Genomic DNA, 16,543 nt, shown 5'->3' with positions numbered 1-16,543 from the left:
TGGGATCAAGATATCAATGTCTGGGAGAGGAAAGATTGAAAGACTGTGGATGTCCTGAGCATACTTCTCAATGTCAGTCATTTTGAGTGTAAAACATAACCAAAGAGTAAGAAAATATTGTCAGAAGTGGGATTTGAACCCACGCCTCTTTACAGAGACCTGAATTCCCATTAACTGGAAGAGTAGAATCTTGAGTCTGGTGTCTTAGACCGCTCGGCCATCCTGACATGCACATCAGTATGTCCAAACCTGCTTCCTGTTAGGGTTTATCATTTTACTATTTATATTTTTGATTGTGATTTTGACAAATAATTTGGCCTTGTTGAAAATGGGGTCATTAAATCAAGATCTTAGATTAATGCATTTCCTCTAAAAGCTGTTTCTTAAATAACATTAATTAGGAAAAATGGCTCAAGCTAAAGTGTTATCCTTCAAAATTACTGTTGCCACCCTTTACTAAGGTCTTCATGCTAGCAGAACAGTTTAGTTTGTCATAGAAGTAAATTGTATATCACGTTATATGTAAAGTCTAAGAGCCTTAAAATACTTTCAATGCCAATTATTCTTGTGTTTTATGTTTAGATTACTGAATACTAAAAGAATGTTGTGCAAACAATACTTATTCTTCAAAGGAAGAGATGTACAAGAACACGAGGACATGCACTGAAACTGGAGGGAGGTAGACTTAGAGGAAATTTGATGAAAAATTACTTCACAGAAAGGGTAGTTGATAAATAGAAAAGCCTCCCATCCGATGTTGTTGAAGCTAAACGGTGAAACAATTTAAACACGCTTCGGATAGGCATAAGAATATCCTTAAGAGAAATGTAAGGAGCAAATAGGGTTGAAGTTGGCTAAAGGATACATGAAAAGGAGCAGACTACATGGGCCAAGTGGTTCTTATCTGCCATCAAATTCTGTTTCTATGTAATACATTATTTCAATAGCCAATTTCTACATGAACTGAACTTTAGAATTTTTCAATTAATCATAGTGTCTTTATCATTTAAGAATAATTTAATTAATTTAACTCTAATGTAATTTGATCTTGATTGGAATGCAGATGGGAAAATCGATCAATTCTTAGGTCTTTAAAAGTTTCTATGCCCTTTAATTCATTCAATCATTGTGCTTCATATTGCTGAGAAATAAATGGGATCAAGATATCAATGTCTGGGAGAGGAAAGATTGAAAGACTGTGGATGTCCTGAGCATACTTCTCAATGTTGGTCATTTTGAGTGTAAAACATAACCAAAGAGTAAGAAAATATTGTCAGAAGTGGGATTTGAACCCACGCCTCTTTACAGAGACCAGAATTCCCATTAACTGGAAGAGTAGAATCTTGAGTCTGGCGCCTGACAAGCACATCAGTATATCCGAACCTGCTTCCTGTTAGGGTTTATCATTTTACTATTTATATTTTTGATTGTGATTTTGACAAATAATTTGGACTTGTTGAAAAAGGGGTCATTAAATCAAGATCTTAGATTAATGCATTTCCTCTAAAAGCTGTTTCTTAAATAACATTATTTAGGAAAAATGGCTCAAGCTAAAGTGTTATCCTTCAAAATTACTGTTGCCACCCTTTACTAAGGTCTTCATCCTAGCAGAACAGATTAGTTTCTCTTAGAAGTAAATTGTATATCACGTTATATGTAAAGTCTAAGAGCCTTAAAATACTTTCGATGCCAATTATTCTTGTGTTTTATGTTTAGATTACTGAATACTAAAAGAATGTTGTGCAAACAATTCTTATTCTTCAAAGGAAGAGATGTACAAGAACACGAGGACATGCACTGAAACTGGAGGGAGGTAGACTTAGAGGAAATTTGATGAAAAATTACTTCACAGAAAGGGTAGTTGATAAATAGAAAAGCCTCCCATCCGATGTTGTTGAAGCTAAACGGTGAAACAATTTAAACACGCTTCGGATAGGCATAAGAATATCCTTAAGAGTAATGTAAGGAGCAAATAGGGTTGAAGTTGCCTAAAGGATACATGAAAAGGAGCAGACTACATGGGCCAAGTGGTTCTTATCTGCCATCAAATTCTGTTTCTATGTAATACATTATTTCAATAGCCAATTTCTATATGAACTGAACTTTAGAATTTTAAAACTAATCATAGTGTCTTTATCATTTAAGAATAATTTAATTAATTTAACTCTAATGTAATTTGATCTTGATTGGAATGCAGATGGGAAAATCGATCAATTCTTAGGTCTTTAAAAGTTTCTATGCCCTTTAATTCATTCAATCATTGTGCTTCATATTGCTGAGAAATAAATGGGATCAAGATATCAATGTCTGGGAGAGGAAAGATAGAAAGACTGTGGATGTCCTGAGCATACTTCTCAATGTTGGTCATTTTGAGTGTAAAACATAACCAAAGAGTAAGAAAATATTGTCAGAAGTGGGATTTGAACCCACGCCTCTTTACAGAGACCAGAATTCCCATTAACTGGAAGAGTAGAATCTTGAGTCTGGCGCCTGACAAGCACATCAGTATATCCGAACCTGCTTCCTGTTAGGGTTTATCATTTTACTATTTATATTTTTGATTGTGATTTTGACAAATAATTTGGACTTGTTGAAAAAGGGGTCATTAAATCAAGATCTTAGATTAATGCATTTCCTCTAAAAGCTGTTTCTTAAATAACATTATTTAGGAAAAATGGCTCAAGCTAAAGTGTTATCCTTCAAAATTACTGTTGCCACCCTTTACTAAGGTCTTCATCCTAGCAGAACAGATTAGTTTGTCTTAGAAGTAAATTGTATATCACGTTATATGTAAAGTCTAAGAGCCTTAAAATACTTTCGATGCCAATTATTCTTGTGTTTTATGTTTAGATTACTGAATACTAAAAGAATGTTGTGCAAACAATTCTTATTCTTCAAAGGAAGAGATGTACAAGAACACGAGGACATGCACTGAAACTGGAGGGAGGTAGACTTAGAGGAAATTTGATGAAAAATTACTTCACAGAAAGGGTAGTTGATAAATAGAAAAGCCTCCCATCCGATGTTGTTGAAGCTAAACGGTGAAACAATTTAAACACGCTTCGGATAGGCATAAGAATATCCTTAAGAGTAATGTAAGGAGCAAATAGGGTTGAAGTTGCCTAAAGGATACATGAAAAGGAGCAGACTACATGGGCCAAGTGGTTCTTATCTGCCATCAAATTCTGTTTCTATGTAATACATTATTTCAATAGCCAATTTCTATATGAACTGAACTTTAGAATTTTAAAACTAATCATAGTGTCTTTATCATTTAAGAATAATTTAATTAATTTAACTCTAATGTAATTTGATCTTGATTGGAATGCAGATGGGAAAATCGATCAATTCTTAGGTCTTTAAAAGTTTCTATGCCCTTTAATTCATTCAATCATTGTGCTTCATATTGCTGAGAAATAAATGGGATCAAGATATCAATGTCTGGGAGAGGAAAGATTGAAAGACTGTGGATGTCCTGAGCATACTTCTCAATGTTGGTCATTTTGAGTGTAAAACATAACCAAAGAGTAAGAAAATATTGTCAGAAGTGGGATTTGAACCCACGCCTCTTTACAGAGACCAGAATTCCCATTAACTGGAAGAGTAGAATCTTGAGTCTGGCGCCTTAGACCACTCGGCCATCCTGACAAGCACATCAGTATATCCGAACCTGCTTCCTGTTAGGGTTTATCATTTTACTATTTATATTTTTGATTGTGATTTTGACAAATAATTTGTACTTGTTGAAAAAGGGGTCATTAAATCAAGATCTTAGATTTATGCATTTCCTCTAAAAGCTGTTTCTTAAATAACATTATTTAGGAAAAATGGCTCAAGCTAAAGTGTTATCCTTCAAAATTACTGTTGCCACCCTTTACTAAAGTCTTCATCCTAGCAGAACAGATTAGTTTGTCTTAGGAGAAAATTGTATATCATGTTATATGTAAAGTCTAAGAGCCTTAAAATACTTTCGATGCCAATTATTCTTGTGTTTTATGTTTAGATTACTGAATACTAAAAGAATGTTGTGCAAACAATATTTATTCTTCAAAGGAAGAGATGTACAAGAACATGAGGACATGCACTGAAACTGAAGGGAGGTATACTTAGAGGAAATTTGAAGAAAAATTACTTCACAGAAAGGGTAATTGATAAATAGAAAAGCCTCCCATCCGATGTTGTTGAAGCTAAATGGTGAAACAATTTAAATACGCTTGGGATAGGCATAAGAATATCCTTAAAAGAAATGTAAGGAGCAAATAGAGTTGAAGTTGACTAAAGGATACATGAAAAGTAGCAGACTACGTGGGCCAAGTGGTTCTTATCTGCCATCAAATTCTGTGTCTATGTAAAACATTATTTCAACCGCCAATTTCTACATGAACTGAACTTTAGAATTTTAAAACTAATCATAGTGTCTTTATCATTTAAGAATAATTTAATTAATTTAAGTCAAATGTAATTTGATCTTGATTGGAATGTAGATGGGAAAATCGATCAATTCTTAGGTCTTTAAAAGTTTCTATGCCCTTTAATTCATTCAATCATTGTGCTTCATATTGCTTAGAAATAAATGGGATCAAGATATCAATGTCTAGGAGAGGAAAGATTGAAAGACTGTGGATGTCCTGAGCATACTTCTCAATGTCAGTCATTTTGAGTGTAAAACATAACCAAAGAGCAAAAATATATTGTCAGAAGTGGGATTTGAACCCACGCCTCTTTACAGAGACCAGAATTCCCATTAACTGGAAGAGTAAAATCTTGAGTCTGGTGTCTTAGACCGCTCGGCCATCCTGACAAGCACATCAGCATGTCCAAACCTGCTTCCTGTTAGGGTTTATCATTTTACTATTTATATTTTTGATTGTGATTTTGACAAATAATTTGGCCTTGTTGAAAAAGGGGTCATTAAATCAAGATCTTAGATTAATGCATTTCCTCTAAAAGCTGTTTCTTAAATAACATTATTTAGGAAAAATGGCTCAAGCTAAAGTGTTATCCTTCAAAATTACGGTTGCCACCCTTTACTAAGGTCTTCATCCTAGCAGAACCGATTAGTTTGTCTTAGAAGTAAATTGTATATCACGTTATATGTAAAGTCTAAGACCCTTAAAATACTTTCGATGCCAATTATTCTTGTGTTTTATGTTTAGATTACTGAATACTAAAAGAATGTTGTGCAAACAATACTTATTCTTCAAAGGAAGAGATGTACAAGAACACGAGGACATGCACTGAAACTGGAGGGAGGTAGACTTAGAGGAAATTTGAAGAAAAATTACGTCACAGAAAGGGTAGTTGATAAATAGAAAAGCCTCCCATCCGATGTTGTTGAAGCTAAATAGTGAAACAATTTAAACATGCTTGGGATAGGCATAAGAATATCCTTAAGAGAAATGTAAGGAGCAAATAGGATTGAAGTTGCCTAAAGGATACATGAAAAGGAGCAGGCTACGTGGGCCAAGTGGTTCTTATCTGCCATCAAATTCTGTTTCTATGTAAAACATTATTTCAACAGTCAATTTCTACATGAACTGAACTTTAGAATTTTAAAACTAATCATAGTGTCTTTATCATTTAAGAATAATTTAATTAATTTAAGTCTAATGTAATTTGATCTTGATTGGAATGTAGATGGGAAAATCGATCAATTCTTAGGTCTTTAACAGTTTCTATGCCCTTTAATTAATTCAATCATTGTGCTTCATATAGCTTAGAAATAAATGGGATCAAGATATCAATGTCTGGGAGAGGTAAGATTGAAAGACTGTGGATGTCCTGAGCATACTTCTCAATGTCGGTCATTTTGAGTGTAAAACATAACCAAAGAGCAAGAAAATATTGTCAGAAGTGGGATTTGAACCCACGCCTCTTTACAGAGACGAGAATTCCCACTAACTGGAAGAGTAGAATCTTGAGTCTGGTGCCTTAGACCGCTCGGCCATCCTGACAAGCACATCCGTATGTCCGAACCTGCTGTCTGTTAGGGTTTATCAATTTACTATTTATATTTTTGATTGTGATTTTGACAAATAATTTGGACTTGTTGAAAAAGGGGTCATTAAATCAAGATCTTAGATTAATGCATTTCCTCTAAAAGCTGTTTCTAAAATAACATTATTTAGGAAAAATGGCTCAAGCTAAAGTGTTATCCTTCAAAATTACTGTTGCCACCCTTTACTAAGGTCTTCATCATAGCAGAACAGATTAGTTTGTCTTAGAAGTAAATTGTATATCATGTTATATGTAAAGTCTAAGAGCCTTAAAATACTTTCGATGCCAATTATTCTTGTGTTTTATGTTTAGATTACTGAATACTAAAAGAATGTAGTGCAAACAATACTTATTCTTCAAAGGAAGAGATGTACAAGAACACGAGGACATGCACTGAAACTGGAGGGAGGTAGACTTAGAGGAAATTTGAAGAAAAATTACTTCACAGAAAGGGTAGTTGATAAATAGAAAAGCCTCCCATCCAATGTTGTTGAAGCTAAACGGTGAAACAATTTAAACACGCTTCGGATAGGCATAAGAATATCCTTAAGAGAAATGTAAGGAGCAAATATGGTTGAAGTTGGCTAAAGGATACATGAAAAGGAGCAGACTACATGGGCCAAGTGGTTCTTATCTGCCATCAAATTCTGTTTCTATGTAATACATTATTTCAATAGCCAATTTCTATATGAACTGAACTTTAGAATTTTAAAACTAATCATAGTGTCTTTATCATTTAAGAATAATTTAATTAATTTAACTCTAATGTAATTTGATCTTGATTGGAATGCAGATGGGAAAATCGATCAATTCTTAGGTCTTTAAAAGTTTCTATGCCCTTTAATTCATTCAATCATTGTGCTTCATATTGCTGAGAAATAAATGGGATCAAGATATCAATGTCTGGGAGAGGAAAGATTGAAAGACTGTGGATGTCCTGAGCATACTTCTCAATGTCAGTCATTTTGAGTGTAAAACATAACCAAAGAGTAAGAAAATATTGTCAGAAGTGGGATTTGAACCCACGCCTCTTTACAGAGACCTGAATTCCCATTAACTGGAAGAGTAGAATCTTGAGTCTGGTGTCTTAGACCGCTCGGCCATCCTGACATGCACATCAGTATGTCCAAACCTGCTTCCTGTTAGGGTTTATCATTTTACTATTTATATTTTTGATTGTGATTTTGACAAATAATTTGGCCTTGTTGAAAATGGGGTCATTAAATCAAGATCTTAGATTAATGCATTTCCTCTAAAAGCTGTTTCTTAAATAACATTAATTAGGAAAAATGGCTCAAGCTAAAGTGTTATCCTTCAAAATTACTGTTGCCACCCTTTACTAAGGTCTTCATGCTAGCAGAACAGTTTAGTTTGTCATAGAAGTAAATTGTATATCACGTTATATGTAAAGTCTAAGAGCCTTAAAATACTTTCAATGCCAATTATTCTTGTGTTTTATGTTTAGATTACTGAATACTAAAAGAATGTTGTGCAAACAATACTTATTCTTCAAAGGAAGAGATGTACAAGAACACGAGGACATGCACTGAAACTGGAGGGAGGTAGACTTAGAGGAAATTTGATGAAAAATTACTTCACAGAAAGGGTAGTTGATAAATAGAAAAGCCTCCCATCCGATGTTGTTGAAGCTAAACGGTGAAACAATTTAAACACGCTTCGGATAGGCATAAGAATATCCTTAAGAGAAATGTAAGGAGCAAATAGGGTTGAAGTTGGCTAAAGGATACATGAAAAGGAGCAGACTACATGGGCCAAGTGGTTCTTATCTGCCATCAAATTCTGTTTCTATGTAATACATTATTTCAATAGCCAATTTCTACATGAACTGAACTTTAGAATTTTTCAATTAATTATAGTGTCTTTATCATTTAAGAATAATTTAATTAATTTAACTCTAATGTAATTTGATCTTGATTGGAATGCAGATGGGAAAATCGATCAATTCTTAGGTCTTTAAAAGTTTCTATGCCCTTTAATTCATTCAATCATTGTGCTTCATATTGCTGAGAAATAAATGGGATCAAGATATCAATGTCTGGGAGAGGAAAGATTGAAAGACTGTGGATGTCCTGAGCATACTTCTCAATGTTGGTCATTTTGAGTGTAAAACATAACCAAAGAGTAAGAAAATATTGTCAGAAGTGGGATTTGAACCCACGCCTCTTTACAGAGACCAGAATTCCCATTAACTGGAAGAGTAGAATCTTGAGTCTGGCGCCTGACAAGCACATCAGTATATCCGAACCTGCTTCCTGTTAGGGTTTATCATTTTACTATTTATATTTTTGATTGTGATTTTGACAAATAATTTGGACTTGTTGAAAAAGGGGTCATTAAATCAAGATCTTAGATTAATGCATTTCCTCTAAAAGCTGTTTCTTAAATAACATTATTTAGGAAAAATGGCTCAAGCTAAAGTGTTATCCTTCAAAATTACTGTTGCCACCCTTTACTAAGGTCTTCATCCTAGCAGAACAGATTAGTTTGTCTTAGAAGTAAATTGTATATCATGTTATATGTAAAGTCTAAGAGCCTTAAAATACTTTCGATGCCAATTATTCTTGTGTTTTATGTTTAGATTACTGAATACTAAAAGAATGTTGTGCAAACAATTCTTATTCTTCAAAGGAAGAGATGTACAAGAACACGAGGACATGCACTGAAACTGGAGGGAGGTAGACTTAGAGGAAATTTGATGAAAAATTACTTCACAGAAAGGGTAGTTGATAAATAGAAAAGCCTCCCATCCGATGTTGTTGAAGCTAAACGGTGAAACAATTTAAACACGCTTCGGATAGGCATAAGAATATCCTTAAGAGAAATGTAAGGAGCAAATAGGGTTGAAGTTGCCTAAAGGATACATGAAAAGGAGCAGACTACATGGGCCAAGTGGTTCTTATCTGCCATCAAGTTCTGTTTCTATGTAATACATTATTTCAATAGCCAATTTCTACATGAACTGAACTTTAGAATTTTAAAACTAATCATAGTGTCTTTATTATTTAAGAATAATTTAATTAATTTAACTCTAATGTAATTTGATCTTGATTGGAATGTAGATGGGAAAATCGATCAATTCTTAGGTCTTTAAAAGTTTCTATGCCCTTTAATTCATTCAATCATTGTGCTTCATATTGCTTAGAAATAAATGGGATCAAGATATCAATGTCTGGGAGAGGAAAGATTGAAAGACTGTGGATGTCCTGAGCATACTTCTCAATGTCAGTCATTTTGAGTGTAAAACATAACCAAAGAGCAAAAATACATTGTCAGAAGTGGGATTTGAACCCACGCCTCTTTACAGAGACCAGAATTCCCATTAACTGGAAGAGTAGAATCTTGATTCTAGCGCCTTAGACCGCTCGGCCATCCTGACAAGCACATCCGTATGTCCAAACCTGCTGTCTGTTAGGGTTTATCAATTTACTATTTATATTTTTGATTGTGATTTTGACAAATAATTTGGACTTGTTGAAAAAGGGGTCATTAAATCAAGATCTTAGATTAATGCATTTCCTCTAAAAGCTGTTTCTAAAATAACATTATTTAGGAAAAATGGCTCAAGCTAAAGTGTTATCCTTCAAAATTACTGTTGCCACCCTTTACTAAGGTCTTCATCCTAGCAGAACAGATTAGTTTGTCTTAGAAGTAAATTGTATATCATGTTATATGTAAAGTCTAAGAGCCTTAAAATACTTTCAATGCCAATTATTCTTGTGTTTTATGTTTAGATTACTGAATACTAAAAGAATGTAGTGCAAACAATACTTATTCTTCAAAGGAAGAGATGTACAAGAACACGAGGACATGCACTGAAACTGGAGGGAGGTAGACTTAGAGGAAATTTGAAGAAAAATTACTTCACAGAAAGGGTAGTTGATAAATAGAAAAGCCTCCCATCCAATGTTGTTGAAGCTAAACGGTGAAACAATTTAAACACGCTTCGGATAGGCATAAGAATATCCTTAAGAGAAATGTAAGGAGCAAATAGGGTTGAAGTTGCCTAAAGGATACATGAAAAGGAGCAGACTACATGGGCCAAGTTGTTCTTATCTGCCATCAAATTCTGTTTCTATGTAATACATTATTTCAATAGCCAATTTTTATATGAACTGAACTTTAGAATTTTAAAACTAATCATAGTGTCTTTATCATTTAAGAATAATTTAATTAATTTAACTCTAATGTAATTTGATCTTGATTGGAATGCAGATGGGAAAATCGATCAATTCTTAGGTCTTTAAAAGTTTCTATGCCCTTTAATTCATTCAATCATTGTGCTTCATATTGCTGAGAAATAAATGGGATCAAGATATCAATGTCTGGGAGAGGAAAGATAGAAAGACTGTGGATGTCCTGAGCATACTTCTCAATGTTGGTCATTTTGAGTGTAAAACATAACCAAAGAGTAAGAAAATATTGTCAGAAGTGGGATTTGAACCCACGCCTCTTTACAGAGACCAGAATTCCCATTAACTGGAAGAGTAGAATCTTGAGTCTGGCGCCTGACAAGCACATCAGTATATCCGAACCTGCTTCCTGTTAGGGTTTATCATTTTACTATTTATATTTTTGATTGTGATTTTGACAAATAATTTGGACTTGTTGAAAAAGGGGTCATTAAATCAAGATCTTAGATTAATGCATTTCCTCTAAAAGCTGTTTCTTAAATAACATTATTTAGGAAAAATGGCTCAAGCTAAAGTGTTATCCTTCAAAATTACTGTTGCCACCCTTTACTAAGGTCTTCATCCTAGCAGAACAGATTAGTTTGTCTTAGAAGTAAATTGTATATCACGTTATATGTAAAGTCTAAGACCCTTAAAATACTTTCTATGCCAATTATTCTTGTGTTTTATGTTTAGATTACTGAATACTAAAAGAATGTTGTGCAAACAATACTTATTCTTCAAAGGAAGAGATGTACAAGAACACGAGGACATGCACTGAAACTGGAGGGAGGTAGACTTAGAGGAAATTTGAAGAAAAATTACTTCACAGAAAGGGTAGTTGATAAATAGAAAAGCCTCCCATCCGATGTTGTTGAAGCTAAATGGTGAAACAATTTAAACATGCTTGGGATAGGCATAAGAATATCCTTAAAAGAAATGTAAGGAGCAAATAGGGTTGAAGTTGCCTAAAGGATACATGAAAAGTAGCAGACTACGTGGGCCAAGTGGTTCTTATCTGCCCTCAAATTCTGTTTCTATGTAAAACATTATTTCAATAGCCAATTTCTACATGAACTGAACTTTAGAATTTTAAAACTAATCATAGTGTCTTTATCATTTAAGAATAATTTAATTAATTTAAGTCTAATGTAATTTGATCTTGATTGGAAAGTAGATGGGAAAATCGATCAATTCTTAGGTCTTTAAAAGTTTCTATGCCCTTTAATTCATTCAATCATTGTGCTTCATATTGCTTAGAAATAAATGGGATCAAGATATCAATGTCTGGGAGAGGAAAGATTGAAAGACTGTGGATGTCCTGAGCCTACTTCTCAATGTCAGTCATTTTGAGTGTAAAACATAACCAAAGAGCAAGAAAATATTGTCAGAAGTGGGATTTGAACCCACGCCTCTTTACAGAGACCAGAATTCCCATTAACTGGAAGAGTAGAATCTTGAGTCTGGCGCCTTAGACCGCTCGGCCATCCTGACATGCCCATCAGTATGTCCAAACCTGCTTCCTGTTAGGGTTTATCATTTGCTATTTATATTTTTGATTGTGATTTTGACAAATAATTTGGCCTTGTTGAAAATGGGGTCATTAAATCAAGATCTTAGATCAATGCATTTCCTCTAAAAGCTGTTTCTTAAATAACATTATTTAGGAAAAATGGCTCAAGCTAAAGTGTTATCCTTCAAAATTACTGTTGCCACCCTTTACTAAGGTCTTCATCCTAGCAGAACAGATTAGTTTGTCTTAGAAGTAAATTGTATATCACGTTATATGTAAAGTCTAAGAGCCTTAAAATACTTTCGATGCCAATTATTCTTGTGTTTTATGTTTAGATTACTGAATACTAAAAGAATGTTGTGCAAACAATTCTTATTCTTCAAAGGAAGAGATGTACAAGAACACGAGGACATGCACTGAAACTGGAGGGAGGTAGACTTAGAGGAAATTTGATGAAAAAGTACTTCACAGAAAGGGTAGTTGATAAATAGAAAAGCCTCCCATCCGATGTTGTTGAAGCTAAACGGTGAAACAATTTAAACACGCTTCGGATAGGCATAAGAATATCCTTAAGAGAAATGTAAGGAGCAAATAGGGTTGAAGTTGCCTAAAGGATACATGAAAAGGAGCAGACTACATGGGCCAAGTGGTTCTTATCTGCCATCAAATTCTGTTTCTATGTGATACATTATTTCAACCGCCAATTTCTACATGAACTGAACTTTAGAATTTTAAAACTAATCATAGTGTCTTTATCATTTAAGAATAATTTAATTAATTTAACTCTAATGTAATTTGATCTTGATTGGAATGTAGATGGGAAAATCGGTCAATTATTAGGTCTTTAACAGTTTCTATGCCCTTTAATTCATTCAATCATTGTGCTTCATATTGCTTAGAAATAAATGGGATCAAGATATCAATGTCTGGGAGAGGAAAGATTGAAAGACTGTGGATGTCCTGAGCATACTTCTCAATGTCGGTCATTTTGAGTGTAAAACATAACCAAAGAGCAAGAAAATATTGTCAGAAGTGGGATTTGAACCCACGCCTCTTTACAGAGACCAGAATTCCCATTAACTGGAAGAGTAGAATCTTGAGTCTGGCGCCTTAGACCGCTCGCCCATCCTGACAAGCACATCCGTATGTCCGAACCTGCTGTCTGTTAGGGTTTATCAATTTACTATTTATATTTTTGATTGTGATTTTGACAAATAATTTGGACTTGTTGAAAAAGGGGTCATTAAATCAAGATCTTAGATCAATGCATTTCCTCTAAAAGCTGTTTCTAAAATAACATTATTTAGGAAAAATGGCTCAAGCTAAAGTGTTATCCTTCAAAATTACTGTTGCCACCCTTTACTAAGGTCTTCATCCTAGCAGAACAGATTAGTTTGTCTTAGAAGTAAATTGTATATCATGTTATATGTAAAGTCTAAGAGCCTTAAAATACTTTCGATGCCAATTATTCTTGTGTTTTATGTTTAGATTACTGAATACTAAAAGAATGTAGTGCAAACAATACTTATTCTTCAAAGGAAGAGATGTACAAGAACACGAGGACATGCACTGAAACTGGAGGGAGGTAGACTTAGAGGAAATTTGAAGAAAAATTACTTCACAGAAAGGGTAGTTGATAAATAGAAAAGCCTCCCATCCAATGTTGTTGAAGCTAAACGGTGAAACAATTTAAACACGCTTCGGATAGGCATAAGAATATCCTTAAGAGAAATGTAAGGAGCAAATATGGTTGAAGTTGCCTAAAGGATACATGAAAAGGAGCAGACTACATGGGCCAAGTGGTTCTTATCTGCCATCAAATTCTGTTTCTATGTAATACATTATTTCAATAGCCAATTTCTATATGAACTGAACTTTAGAATTTTAAAACTAATCATAGTGTCTTTATCATTTAAGAATAATTTAATTAATTTAACTCTAATGTAATTTGATCTTGACTGGAATGCAGATGGGAAAATCGATCAATTCTTAGGTCTTTAAAAGTTTCTATGCCCTTTAATTCATTCAATCATTGTGCTTCATATTGCTGAGAAATAAATGGGATCAAGATATCAATGTCTGGGAGAGGAAAGATTGAAAGACTGTGGATGTCCTGAGCATACTTCTCAATGTCAGTCATTTTGAGTGTAAAACATAACCAAAGAGCAAAAATATATTGTCAGAAGTGGGATTTGAACCTACGCCTCTTTACAGAGACCAGAATTCCCATTAACTGGAAGAGTAAAATCTTGAGTCTGGTGTCTTAGACCGCTCGGCCATCCTGACAAGCACATCAGTATGTCCAAACCTGCTTCCTGTTAGGGTTTATCATTTTACTATTTATATTTTTGATTGTGATTTTGACAAATAATTTGGACTTGTTGAAAAAGGGGTCATTAAATCAAGATCTTAGATTAATGCATTTCCTCTAAAAGCTGTTTCTAAAATAACATTATTTAGGAAAAATGGCTCAAGCTAAAGTGTTATCCTTCAAAATTACTGTTGCCACCCTTTACTAAGGTCTTCATCCTAGCAGAACAGATTAGTTTGTCTTAGAAGTAAATTGTATATCATGTTATATGTAAAGTCTAAGAGCCTTAAAATACTTTCGATGCCAATTATTCTTGTGTTTTATGTTTAGATTACTGAATACTAAAAGAATGTAGTGCAAACAATACTTATTCTTCAAAGGAAGAGATGTACAAGAACACGAGGACATGCACTGAAACTGGAGGGAGGTAGACTTAGAGGAAATTTGAAGAAAAATTACTTCACAGAAAGGGTAGTTGATAAATAGAAAAGCCTCCCATCCAATGTTGTTGAAGCTAAACGGTGAAACAATTTAAACACGCTTCGGATAGGCATAGGAATATCCTTAAGAGAAATGTAAGGAGCAAATATGGTTGAAGTTGCCAAAAGGATACATGAAAAGGAGCAGACTACATGGGCCAAGTGGTTCTTATCTGCCATCAAATTCTGTTTCTATGTAATACATTATTTCAATAGCCAATTTCTATATGAACTGAACTTTAGAATTTTAAAACTAATCATAGTGTCTTTATCATTTAAGAATAATTTAATTAATTTAACTCTAATGTAATTTGATCTTGATTGGAATGCAGATGGGAAAATCGATCAATTCTTAGGTCTTTAAAAGTTTCTATGCCCTTTAATTCATTCAATCATTGTGCTTCATATTGCTGAGAAATAAATGGGATCAAGATATCAATGTCTGGGAGAGGAAAGATTGAAAGACTGTGGATGTCCTGAGCATACTTCTCAATGTCGGTCATTTTGAGTGTAAAACATAACCAAAGAGTAAGAAAATATTGTCAGAAGTGGGATTTGAACCCACGCCTCTTTACAGAGACCAGAATTCCCATTAACTGGAAGAGTAGAATCTTGAGTCTGGTGTCTTAGACCGCTCGGCCATCCTGACATGCACATCAGTATGTCCAAACCTGCTTCCTGTTAGGGTTTATCATTTTACTATTTATATTTTTGATTGTGATTTTGACAAATAATTTGGCCTTGTTGAAAATGGGGTCATTAAATCAAGATCTTAGATTAATGCATTTCCTCTAAAAGCTGTTTCTTAAATAACATTAATTAGGAAAAATGGCTCAAGCTAAAGTGTTATCCTTCAAAATTACTGTTGCCACCCTTTACTAAGGTCTTCATCCTAGCAGAACAGATTAGTTTGTCATAGAAGTAAATTGTATATCACGTTATATGTAAAGTCTAAGAGCCTTAAAATACTTTCAATGCCAATTATTCTTGTGTTTTATGTTTAGATTACTGAATACTAAAAGAATGTTGTGCAAACAATACTTATTCTTCAAAGGAAGAGATGTACAAGAACACGAGGACATGCACTGAAACTGGAGGGAGGTAGACTTAGAGGAAATTTGATGAAAAATTACTTCACAGAAAGGGTAGTTGATAAATAGAAAAGCCTCCCATCCGATGTTGTTGAAGCTAAACGGTGAAACAATTTAAACACGCTTTGGATAGGCATAAGAATATCCTTAAGAGAAATGTAAGGAGCAAATAGGGTTGAAGTTGGCTAAAGGATACATGAAAAGGAGCAGACTACATGGGCCAAGTGTTTCTTATCTGCCATCAAATTCTGTTTCTATGTAATACATTATTTCAATAGCTAATTTCTACATGAACTGATCTTTAGAATTTTAAAACTAATCATAGTGTCTTTATCATTTAAGAATAATTTAATTAATTTAACTCTAATGTAATTTGATCTTGATTGGAATGTAGATGGGAAAATCGATCAATTCTTAGGTCTTTAAAAGTTTCTATGCCCTTTAATTCATTCAATCATTGTGCTTCATATTGCTTAGAAATAAATGGGATCAAGATATCAATGTCTGGGAGAGGAAAGATTGAAAGACTGTGGATGTCCTGAGCATACTTCTCAATGTCAGTCATTCTGAGTGTAAAACATAACCAAAGAGCAAAAATATATTGTCAGAAATGGGATTTGAACCTACGCCTCTTTACAGAGACCAGAATTCCCATTAACTGGAAGAGTAGAATCTTGAGTCTGGTGTCTTAGACCACTCGGCCATCCTGACAAGCACATCAGTATATTCAAACCTGCTTCCTGTTAGGGTTTATCATTTTACTATTTATATTTTTGATTGTGATTTTGACAAATAATTTGGCCTTGTTGAAAAAGGGGTCATTAAATCAAGATCTTAGATTAATGCATTTCCTCTAAAAGCTGTTTCTAAAATAACATTATTTATAAAAAATGGCTCAGGCTAAAGTGTTATCCTTCAAAATTACTGTTGCCACCCTTTACTAAGGTCTTCATCCTAGCAGA

At 33.9% G+C, this 16,543-nt stretch overlaps 4 non-coding genes across 4 annotated transcripts; all 4 read right to left on the bottom strand.

Annotated features, from left to right (window-relative positions):
* Positions 1-3,539: 3,539 nt before the first annotated feature.
* TRNAL-CAA (transfer RNA leucine (anticodon CAA)) lies at positions 3,540-3,648 on the bottom strand. The gene is made up of 2 exons: positions 3,611-3,648; positions 3,540-3,585 (listed from the first exon to the last, which is right to left on the bottom strand). It is a non-coding gene; the product is annotated as a tRNA-Leu (tRNA).
* A 1,044-nt stretch (positions 3,649-4,692) lies between these two features.
* Positions 4,693-4,801, bottom strand: TRNAL-CAA (transfer RNA leucine (anticodon CAA)). Its single transcript has 2 exons — positions 4,764-4,801; positions 4,693-4,738 (listed from the first exon to the last, which is right to left on the bottom strand). It is a non-coding gene; the product is annotated as a tRNA-Leu (tRNA).
* Positions 4,802-11,572: 6,771 nt separating this feature from the next.
* On the bottom strand, positions 11,573-11,681 carry TRNAL-CAA (transfer RNA leucine (anticodon CAA)). The gene is made up of 2 exons: positions 11,644-11,681; positions 11,573-11,618 (listed from the first exon to the last, which is right to left on the bottom strand). It is a non-coding gene; the product is annotated as a tRNA-Leu (tRNA).
* A 3,349-nt stretch (positions 11,682-15,030) lies between these two features.
* On the bottom strand, positions 15,031-15,139 carry TRNAL-CAA (transfer RNA leucine (anticodon CAA)). Its single transcript has 2 exons — positions 15,102-15,139; positions 15,031-15,076 (listed from the first exon to the last, which is right to left on the bottom strand). It is a non-coding gene; the product is annotated as a tRNA-Leu (tRNA).
* Between the last annotated feature and the right edge of the window lie 1,404 nt (positions 15,140-16,543).

The sequence above is a fragment of the Taudactylus pleione genome, unplaced genomic scaffold (assembly GCF_031769625.1).
Source record: "Taudactylus pleione unplaced genomic scaffold, aTauple2 ptg000612l, whole genome shotgun sequence".
Lineage (NCBI taxonomy): Eukaryota > Metazoa > Chordata > Amphibia > Anura > Myobatrachidae > Taudactylus > Taudactylus pleione.
This window is presented reverse-complemented; position numbering and strand designations above follow the sequence as displayed.